The sequence below is a fragment of the Epinephelus fuscoguttatus genome, linkage group LG13, assembly GCF_011397635.1.
Source record: "Epinephelus fuscoguttatus linkage group LG13, E.fuscoguttatus.final_Chr_v1".
Taxonomy (NCBI): Eukaryota; Metazoa; Chordata; class Actinopteri; order Perciformes; family Serranidae; genus Epinephelus; species Epinephelus fuscoguttatus.
The window spans coordinates 28,330,543-28,342,205 of NC_064764.1; positions in this window are offsets into that span (position 1 = coordinate 28,330,543).

The window sequence follows — 11,663 nt, forward strand, 5'->3', positions numbered from 1 at the left end:
AAAATCAAAGCCAATGCAAAACATATGCTTGTAAGAAGCATGCAAGGACCTGGCACCCTCACATGCTGAGCTGCTGCCACTGGTTTTGTCAGCCTTAACTTGCACCATGCAAAGTACACTGATACTCATTTTCACAAAAGATCACATCTAAACTTTAGTCTCACCTTCACTGATCACTTTCAAACTATCTCTGAACTTGAATCATGTCTGTGAGAGACCTGACTGGTGCACATAATCTGACAGCTTTTATTTAATGCTGCTGAAGCATAGAAGTGAAACCAACGCCAACTTCTGGAAAACAACCAACATGACCCGTGAAAACCTGTTCCCATCACTGAAAATTTGAATACTATCAAGTTTGTGCTGAGTGTTGCAGAAAGAAGGAAGAGAAGGGGGGGTTCTCTGCAGCCTACCACAACACATGTGAGCAAGCACAAGAAGAGAGGCACAGTTTCACCAGGAAATGGGGGTGGGAACCCATTTTGCCGGAGGGGTCTGAGAAGACAGAATGATGAGTCACAGAATGTCATGCTAACAGCCTGAAACAGCACAACGGTGCTCCACAAAAAGAGTTAAGAGGCAAATGCCAGAGAAAGCAGGGAAGACACAGACCTGTAGCATTAATTAAGTGTAGGTACCACGGGAATAAAAACTTAAAATACACCAGTACTATATTAACAAATACATACAGGGCCATTATCAACAACAATGTAGTCCCTCTTCAGAATATGATCACAATATTACACCTATTCCACCTGAATGAGCACAACTGATACACACTGTAAAACTACACAGCCACTGCGCACAAGTTTATGTATTACTAAGATTCTTGATCGCAAAATTTCACTTTGACAAAGTGCTACCTCGTCGCCTCTGGAGATTATATCTAACAAATTCAAATCTGTACCTTTTAAGAAACAGAAATATCAGCAATAAGCGCACACACTGCAGCTGATATTGTAAAACTGATTACAAAAGATTGCTGCCATCAACTAAACTTGATGAAAGTGGATTTTAATAATCATTAATGCTGCTTCAACTGAAATTTGAGGTACTGTCTATGGTGTGTATTTTTGCCTTTTTCCATTTTAAAAAAATAGAACCACAGTGTGAATCATAAAATTTTCAAAGGGATTTTTTAATATCTACACTTAACTGGCTGAGTGTTTAGTGATATTTTTTTATACATTTACAGAATAAGAGAAATTACACTTCCTGTCTTTAAAACTGCTACCAGCTATTTGGCTGATGATCACAGACCGGTGGGCAGACAGTATCAACTTTTAGCATGAAATAAGCAGGCAGGTGTACTTAGTCTCTCATTATTTTTGAGTGTATATATACACAAACAGACACACAGAGTATTGTGAATATATCCTATAAAAACATTTACATATAAACCTTTGAATAATTACATTTTCAATGCACTACTTTTACATAAATTCTTTCTGGGGATATGAAACATACCACTACGAAACACATCCCAAGTTAGATGTGGTGACCTGATTTTTTTTTAAACACTAGATCAATTTATCAACAATTAACAAGTTTAGAAATCTATGAATCAATAAACAGTAGTAGATTTTTTAACATTATGTGTGTACTTCATACTGTAGTTAACACAGCCACATGTGTGGAGATAAGTGGACACCCATCAGTTTTAAATACACCATGTGGTGTACATTAAATATCAACCAATTTCTGTTTTTTCTAAAGCAGATAATTACACGGCTGTCACATTTTTTAAGTTATCACACTATTCATTGCGCTCCATACACCCACAAAGTTTCTCTGTCAGTCACACATATCAAAACTTATAGTACAGTTATTTCCTCCTCCACCACCCCTTTGCTCTGCTATGTGGCTGTGAAAGGTCTTTCCCTCAAATCACTTAGCTAATTTCCCTCCAAATAAATGCCACAAAAATAAATAAACAAAATGTTTTTATATGAGGTGGGCGGTTTTATCGTGAAAATGCTGTCCCACTTCTACAAAAAAATATCATACTCAGTGTGCAATCTGCAATTTCAGTGGAGAAAGCTGTGCATAATGATATTTAGGTACATTTTCATTCAGGTCATGCATATCTAATTGAAGTGGAGGCACAACTCTTAACCTTACTGCTGCAGAGTATGTATGGCAAAATAAAAAATATATATATATCCTGGAAAAATGCTATTAGTAAGCACACTGTCATTTGTGACGGGCCATGGGGGGAAAAAAGGCATTGCAGGGGAAAACAGACAGAGGTGCCTACATACTGTCTCATGTTCTCAACGCAGTTAAATTCAATCAGTATTTTCCAGAAATGCAAACATGATACTTGTCAACGTAGACACGTATTTGTTAAAATAAAAGCAACACTGTAAAAGATAGGAAGGCCTCGCATTATGTAACACATTAAACCGATCTCTACTTAGAAGGAAGTAGAAGGGGCGGGTTTAGACGCACAATTATATGGAGCCTCTCTTTTCCTCTCTTCTGCTTTATTAGTCGAGTAGTCATGTTCATTATGGGACGCAAAAGGCAGGGTAAAATGTCAAACATGCAAACTCTTTAGTAACTAATGCTCAGCTCCGTTTTGTGACTCTTTACTGCACCGATCTGACCACGTAGTTTTTTTTCCTCCTTCAATGTACTTGAATTTAATCAGAGTCCAGGGCACACAGAAAGTGGAGCGAGGCTGGTAAGGGCAAAAAAGGCAAAAGGAGACGAAAGGCAATGACTGGGATCCCTCCTGCATCAAACTACGATGAGCCAGAACCCACCCCCCACCCCCCCTTAACATTACAGCGAGCCACGAGCAGCACCGCAACTAACAATACGATTTTTATTCCCAATAACTAGCGTTAATTCAACTTTACAGCATCGTTAGTGGTTATGACAGCCATCCGTCTGACGTTTAACACAGCTATTAAAGTTGAATCATCAGAAGTAGCGACCTATGATTGTTGTCACTTGGCTGGGAGCCACACTGATCAAGCAGCATTAAGGCACGATATTCAAATCTATTAAACACACACAAATACACAGAAAACACCCAACGCTGCAGAGCAATTATTTGGTTGCGTTCCTGGTCATGGGAGTTACGTTAACACAAGAGATAACGTTGAGCACACGTTAAGCACCACAGATAGGAAAATAAAACAAACTCCGTCATGACTGTAAGGTCATACAGCGATATAATAAACTTACCAGGTGTTTTCTGTCTAACAACCCCCCATAAAAAAACGCGTACATCAACACATATGCAATTCACCAGCTCGGGTGTATATAAAAAGTGCCTCAGTTAACAAGCTTGGTAAAATTAAGTTACCACAAAAAGACAGTCTGTCCCGGGTTTGATTTTTTCCCTCCCAACCCAGTGTAGGTGCCGTGTGCGTTTGTTGACACTGCCGTCTGTGCTCCTCTCTGCTCGAGCCTGGCTGCTTTTGCACCTCCCGCTCAAAAAACTAGGCTCCAATGCGAAAAAAAAATACTCCATTATACTTCAACTTTGATTCATATCCCTGCAAGTTAAGCGGAAAATAATAATCAGCATATTCGCTTTTTAAAAATATATATATCCCTCCCACCTCCCGGATAAAACGGACGGCTGTGAGAGCGCATATTTTTTTCTACCGTTACAGCGCAGCAAAGTCAGAATTCCCTCTGTGTGAGCTAGCAGGCTAAGCTAACAGGCTAGCTGCTACGAGTAGTACAAGCTGGCAAAGCTGGCCAAATGGCTAACGTCTCCCCCACCACGGTCGGTCTCTCCTCTTCTCCACGTACTCCTCTCCTCCAGTCCGCGCACACCGTCCGATTAAAATCAATTTAAAATACTTTGTGGCGTCATTTACCTGTGTTTCCATTGAAAATACGCGTCCTCCCCCTCCTCTTAAAAAGCGCAGTTTAATTTTGAGCGCTTGGTTTCTCCCCCGTCTCAGCGACAGCTCTCTACATTCGCAGCATCCTCTCTCCGCAGCTGCTGAGGCAATCGCTGCTCACTCGAAAATGGCGCCGAAAGATACACTCCTCATTCAAATTCGATAGAGCCTCCGACGCTCCCCATTGGCTGAACGCGGACTGGACTCCGCGCCGCTGATTGGTCTGTGAAAATGCACTCTCGAATGATCTAGCAGCCCACGCAGCGTTCAACAGAGAGAGTCAAATTAACCCTTTCGGTGCCTCGGCGGCTCCAACAGCAGCCTCCTACAGCTGAAAACCTGTACGTTCAAACTTGTTCAAACCAGAATATTTGACACGAAATGACTGCCACGATCCATAGTAACTGCTGTACCCTACTAATTACACAATGCAGCTTTTATAAGTCACAAAATGTACCACAAGAACTCCATAGGGATACACAGACAGAGACCAAAAGTGCATTATTATTAAGCACCATAGATGCACTATATTCAAAGCATGACATAAATAAATAGTATACTGTAAAACTGAAATTAGTGGCCTGGGCTATTATTTGCTTAAATCATTGAAATCAACAGGCCTATATTTAAGACAGGCATCCCCAACCTCACACCAAATGTCATACTGCTGTCATTTATGGCTGCTTTTATTGTGCTTTATTTGGCTATCTGTTGGCCTGTCACTCCAGAACAAGCTCTACTGTTCTAACTGCAGATAAGAAGCCAATCTATGAATAAGGAACACATTTTGAACATACATTCATGACGCTCATATGAAGGATTGTACCAAAAGTATTGCAACATATTATGCACCAGTCTTAGATGCCTGTAAGACAAAATATGCACCTACTCATAAATGCTATTCATAAAAAACAAAAATAAAAAAAATACTAAGCTAAGACAGGCAACCATGCACTATTGTTATTGTTATTATTATTTTTATTTATTTATTTTTTACCAGTTCTAGTTTTATGGTGCTGCACTTAAGCTTGTGGTTTGTCCAGGTTTGTCCATCGACAGGCTTATATTTGGGACAGGCCTTTAATTCCTATCACACAAAACTGTTGCTCTGCAAAGATGGGTAATACAATCAAATTGTTTATTTGAACCAGTGTGAATATAATTTGTTTAAAAATTACGTGTCAGATAATATATCAATTATGAATCATACATTTGATCTTGCTCCGACAGACATTACATCAGAGAGGATTACGGCACCTGGCATGCCGACACAACACCACTTTATCCTGTTAAAACAACACTCACAACTTGGATTAATTTTTATGAAAAACCCTTTTGATTCTTTTGATCTGAGGACCCTTACGGACTAGAGGAATATGAATAATTTACAGGGTAATTGAGGAATGGACACATAATTTGAGGTAGACAACAACCTGGTTTTATATAACTAAACTGAGCAAATTCAAAAGCCATGGGCGGATAATGAGACAGTGGGCACCTGGGCACAGATATACAAAGGGCCCCACCACCTCTCCTACATAGCTACCCAAGGATGAGTCCTAAACCCAGAAATGAGTTAGCATTTCAGCACTCCTGGTTCCTCCGTCTTTAAGTCAATGGGTTTTTTGGACACCCGAAATAAGGTCTGTGGTTTAGAGACTTTCACGTTTTGTTCTACGACATAAACTGTGTCAGTAAATAGCCCACTCATTTATTTTGAAGCTTTTATGTGACTAAAATGTGTAAATATCATAAATGTTTGTTTCTTTTCAGCAATGAGCCAAAATCCAATGGAAACATCCCATTGGCGTTTTGATGAGGGAACCAGGGCGATGTGTCACCCTACAGAAAAACATCATCCCTGGACTCACTCTGTAGATCAGAGACACACAGACTTTGTGGTAGTTTTGCATCTCTTTGTAGTGGGTATACATCTTTTTGTGTCTCTTTGTGGTCATTTCAAGTCTTGTCAGTATGTGTTAATTTGACACCTGACATTCTGCAAGTGAAGGCCAGGGGGCCTCCTGACACTTTGGACCCCTAGGCCTACACCCAGTTGGCCCGCTCAGTAATCCATCCATGTCAAGAGCTCACTCCATAGTGATCCACAACAAAACAGCAGTGACTAAGAGCAATGATCCTCACTCAGATGACCCGCATTAGTATGTCAGCTGTCAGCTATTGCATTTTACTTCACTTTTTGTAGAGACATCCTAGACAAAAATGTGAATTGAGGTCTTTTACATGTTTGTTGTCAGAGTCATAAAAACACAGTTCAAACAGTGGGCATATAAACACACTATTTAGTGTTACAGCTTATCACAGGGCCGTAGCCAAGGAGTTAACACTGGGGGGGACCAAATCTGCCCAGCCCCCCCCCCAGAAAAAAAATCAATTTGAATACATTTTTTCAACTCAATATCTTTTTTTTTAAATCATAATCTATACAGTATACTATATGAATATGCAGTAAATGAGAGCTATGGCTGACTGCATAAATTATACATGCAACACAATGTAAACGATATCTGACAAATATCCCATAAACCTTAATTTAAAAGTCTAGTCCCAATTTAACGCCCAGTCCCTTTTACTAGCCTGGTGTGGCTACACATTTTGACAAATAAAAGCCTGTCTGAATTAAAGGCTTAATGCTAGTTGCCAAGCAGAAGTTCTTTGGATGTATAAAACGGGATTGTTGGCTATCTCAAATTATATGTCCGTTCCTTGATTACCCTGTTAGTTATCTATACTCCTTTAGTCCATATTGGTCCTCAGATCTAAAGAATCAAAAGAGTTTTTGTCATAAAAATGAATCCAAGTTGTGAGTATTGTTTTAACAGGGTGATGTAATCCTCTCCGATGCGCTGTCTTTCGGAGCTAGATCAAAAGAATGATTCACAATTGATTTATTATCTGAAGCCAAATTTTCAAACAAGTAATATTCATACAGGTTTAAATAAACAATTTGATTGCATTTCCAATCTTTGCTGAGCAACAGTTTAGTGTAAAAGGAAGTAAAGGCCTGTCCCAAATATAAGCCTGTCAATATCAGTGATTTAAACAAATAGCAGCCCAAGTTATTAATTGAAGTTTTACGGTTAACGCTAGCTGAATACGCTCGTGAGCCGTGTTCTGCTGTGGTACAACAACACCACTTGGACAAACCACAAGCAGAACTGCAGCACAGTAAAACTAGAACTGGTAATAATAAAAATAAAAATGCATGGTTGCCTGTCTTAGCATTGCAATTTTTTTATTATATCATATTATAAAAACATATTCTAATAACTCCCTTGGCATTTCACATATCCAACCAGAGGTTTTCACAGTAGGTGCATGTATCGTCCTACGTGTGGTGAAAATATTGCAATACTTTTCTTACCATCCTTCATATGAGTGTCATGAATGTCTATTCAAAATGTGTTCCTTATTTATATAATGGGTACTTATCTACAGTTAGAACAATAGAGCTTCTTCTGGAGTGACAGGCCGATCAAAAACAATCAAGTGATAGCCAAATAAACATTGCAGCTATAAATGACAGGAGTAGGACATCTGGTATGAGGTCAAACAGTAAAGGAATCAGTGATGTTCCTCCTGAGGCCAATGAGATGCAAACCAGTTTATGAAAGATGAACAAAAATATGTAAATAAATAAAAGCCTTAACTCTGAGGTAAAGGATAAAGGGTCAGCAGTTACGTCCGTCTGCCGTGCTCCTCTCAATCATAATGTGGGGTTGGGTTTTTAAGACCGTCTTAGTTTATTTCCCACAGTTCAAACGAGGACATTGCTTGCTTATCTTAAATTGCTGTGACATCATATTGCCCTCTAATTTGAAGTTTCCTCTTCAGTTGCCCCATTTCTGAAAAACTTTTTTAAAAGTACATTACATGGCATAACCACTTCTTCTCAATTTAAGATTAGCCTGGCAACACCACACGAGTACACGCAGCCACACTGTAGTGTGCATGCGACGGCCGAAGCAGGGACGGGTTGGGCTCTGCCACAATAACCCTGCTGTTATCATATCTAGTGTAGCATAGTGTACCTCGGGCAAGATAAACAGAGACAGCCATTTCATCCCAATGCACACATAATAACAATACATAACATTCACCTGCTATGTCAGTCGTTGGCTCCACCAGGGTGCACTGGAAAAAGAATTAGCTGCAACCTGATATTAGTTTTATGGTGTGCTTAAGTGAATAGAGGCACACAACTTTAGCGGGTAATGGTGTTTTAAAACTTTATATTTCTCCAGTCATCAAGGAGCAGATCATTTCTTTGCATTGCCGTGCAGTAAAAAAAAACATAATGTTTTTTACTTTGGAGTACAAAAGCAGACTGGGAGAGAGAGGGCGCCCATTGTGTATGCATTCTGGTGTAGCGTGGACAATGGGGCGGAGAGGAAAAAAACACACTTGTTTACAGATAAACTGGTTTGGACAGGAAGCCAGTAAGGAGGAGCTCTGTGTTGTTAAACAGGCATGTGGAGAGGCAGGGATGAGCCAGCAAAAACACCACCGTGACCATAGGGGAGATCATGATGCAGTACTCGTGCGCACACATGCATGCATTCATATCTACAAACACACAAATGTAAACAGCTTTGCAAGTTGTTGAAAACCACTTTTTTTTGGTCGGAGTTTTGAAGAGATTACGAAGCAGCTACAGCCAAAAAAGCCTTCAGTGACAGGAACAGAAATTGTGGTTTGTTTTGTTTCACTACGAGAGAAATTAACAAGATAAAAAGGCGCTCGTGGGTCCCTATTAGCGGTGCCAAACAGTAGCCAAGCTGAGCTCTGGTGAATACTAGTCCATCCTGCATTGTGTCACCGTCACATGAGCACACACTGCCTTCCATTAGGCAGGAGATCCTTATGACTCACGAAAACACAAGTCACATGTCACTACACAAATGAACCATGCTACTCAGACTGCTCTGTTATCCACAGCAGCTTTTCTGCAGGCCCAAATGAAATCACATCATAATGCATCTCTTCATTAGGAGGGTCGAGACAGAGTGGGGCTCTCCCTTGTCTCCTGGTAGACGAGCTGAACAAGAGCCACAGTGTCATGTATCGCGGTGTTTGGCCACAGCAGGCTAAACTCCGGCTGCAAAGTTGCCACGCTGGGGCAGTTTTAGTTCAATGTAATTTGATTTCATGTTAGATGACTTGCGTGCATGGTTGGCTGTTACACTCAGCTGCTTCTCATTCAAGGAGGAGTTTTACAGATTTTTTTTTTCTCTCTTTCTTTCCTCCCTCATGTGACTCAAAAGATGGCCTTTCACACCACTACCAGACATGGGACTGCATCACATCAAATGACAGGGAAACACAGCTTAAATGCAAATCCTCCGAGTTTACAGAAGTGATCAACCAAAGACAGGGCAACACCTCGAACACAGGTTGATCGAGGTCAGAGGTGACACCTAACCAGGGATAAGCACCCACTGAAGACTAGGAGTTTGCAAGGCAGGTGACTCGTGTTGTGCTATACAGCGAAATCACCTTCTGTCATGGGAGCATTAGGTGTTGGCTGACATGAGAGTACGCGCAGCTCTCCGTGGCACATTGCTGCCTATCCCTGAATTAAATTAGGCATTACAAATGAGCAGAGTGTGAAAATCATTCCTACTTTTCTCACTGCGGAGGCGCATTTAAGATAATTTTAAATATAGTTAGCTCCATTCACCCTTTGAATCAAATATCAGAGACTAAATCATTTCCTCATGTGAAGAAGAAAAATCCCCTTTTTCTTCACTTCATCATAGTAAATATCAACCTGTGTAAATACAACTAATATTTGGGGATATTTTGCAGCATATGCCTGAAGACAATCCCCTCATAAAACCAGCCCAGCAGTCAAAATGAGCAGCACCCTGAAATAAAGTATTAGAGACTATAGGCCTACTATATTAATGTGGCCTATTCCCTCGTCTTGGTCCTTAGAGAACACAATGAGCCCCACTGAGAACTCCATACTAGAGAGAGACTCTCCATTGATGTCTCCTCGGTTCCCCTCCCCCTCTCTCTATGAGACATCTGTAGCAGCTGCCCCCTTGTGCTCCTGTCAGCAGGGCCGAGTGTGTGTGTTTGCGTGTGTGTGTATGCGCTAGTCGAGGTGGGGCCGGCTGGGGAGGTTAGTGTGGGGCGTGTTATGACACCTCCCCCTTTGGAGGGGTCCGGCCCGCACACTTGTGGGACATCACATTTATCAATGGCTAATAGTCACTAGCAGGTCACCCTGAAAACACAACAGAGACCTCTGACCTCTTTTTAGCACAAAGGCTGCGAGGTGGTCACGTTGGCCCCTGGGCGCTGTGAAGACGGGCACACGCAACTTTTTGACATGTAAATATACCCTCAGAAATCCTGATAAAATATCACATCTTGCATTTAACAAACTTTGCCTTTGTCTAATCCCGCAGCGCATAAATTGTTCATCTGAAAATAAAAACTTTTATAGTCAGGGTCCTGCTTTTAAACACTGTCACATGCTCGGCCAGGAAATTCAGCTATCACAGCACAAATGAACTTTTTATTTTGCCTCTAAACAATCTTATAGACATTCTCACACATAACAATCAAACTGAGTGCGTATAATTCATAGAGCAGTCGAAAATAACATCACAAGCAGGGGACAATTAAAGGGAAAACTCCGCTAGCTGCATTGGTAACAGGGACAGTAAATAAATGTTTAGTGGCAGAAACAGAAAGCAAGCTGAGCAGAATTAAGAAAAATTATTTTGTTTGACACTACAAATGAAAAGTTTTTGTTAAGAATCAGCAAAAACATCAGTGTTTTTTAGGCTAAGGGTCCCTTAGCTGACAAATAGGAGGGACAGGGACCCCAGATTACATATAATGTATACAATTTTGCATATTAAACTGGGCTTTCATTAACATGTCAGCAGCCTAAAGTGCCATCTCTAAACACACCCTTTTACAGTGCATGCAATTCTCAGCTATTAAGATAATAATTAATGTCAGATTCATTCATTTATACATCACGTTTGTTTATGAGGTGGACAAAATTTTAAAGTCTCTTGCTCAAAAAGTTACAAAACTATATATCATGGCTCACAAGAATGTTTGTACGCTTGAAGTAATAATACAGCTAACTAGCTAATACGTTGCAAGAGTTCGTAACTATAACCTTGCTGTTATAGACAGGTGCTGCATGGTGATGCAGCTTTAGCTAGCTAACGTGACTACACAAGGATTCACAGCTAACAGCCTATCATTAATGTTGTGTACTTCCTAACTGGTCCAGCCACGGGGTCCGAATTGGCTCTTAATTACCAGTTCAAGGTCCACAAAGTTTAATATATTCAGTGTCATATTTGCGTTATCGAGCTACTTTGCTGTCTCCGTTAAATAGCTGTCCGTAATTCACTCACTCAAATGGCACTTCAAATTGAAAGTTATGCCAGACATTCACTGTAAAATAAAACAAAAACAAAATAAAGTGTGTTTTTGACAAACTTGACACGTTCATGAGTCGCTTGCGGTCCATTTAGAGTTGATCCGTGACCCCCTTTTGGACCACAACCCACCAGTTGGGAACCACTGGTGTAGGCCTGCTGTAAAAAAAAAAAAAAAAAAAAAGTCTTTCTTTTTTGTTTTTTTATAAACAGGCTGTTTTGTTTATGCTAATAATGTGGTGGATTCATGTTAATGTGTTTTTCAGACATAATTCAATTTTTGAAGAGAGGAAAAACAAAACCCTGAATTAAAACTTCAATAAGAGTGGTGCAGTTAGCAGGTTAGCATTTCTGGTTCCCTCGT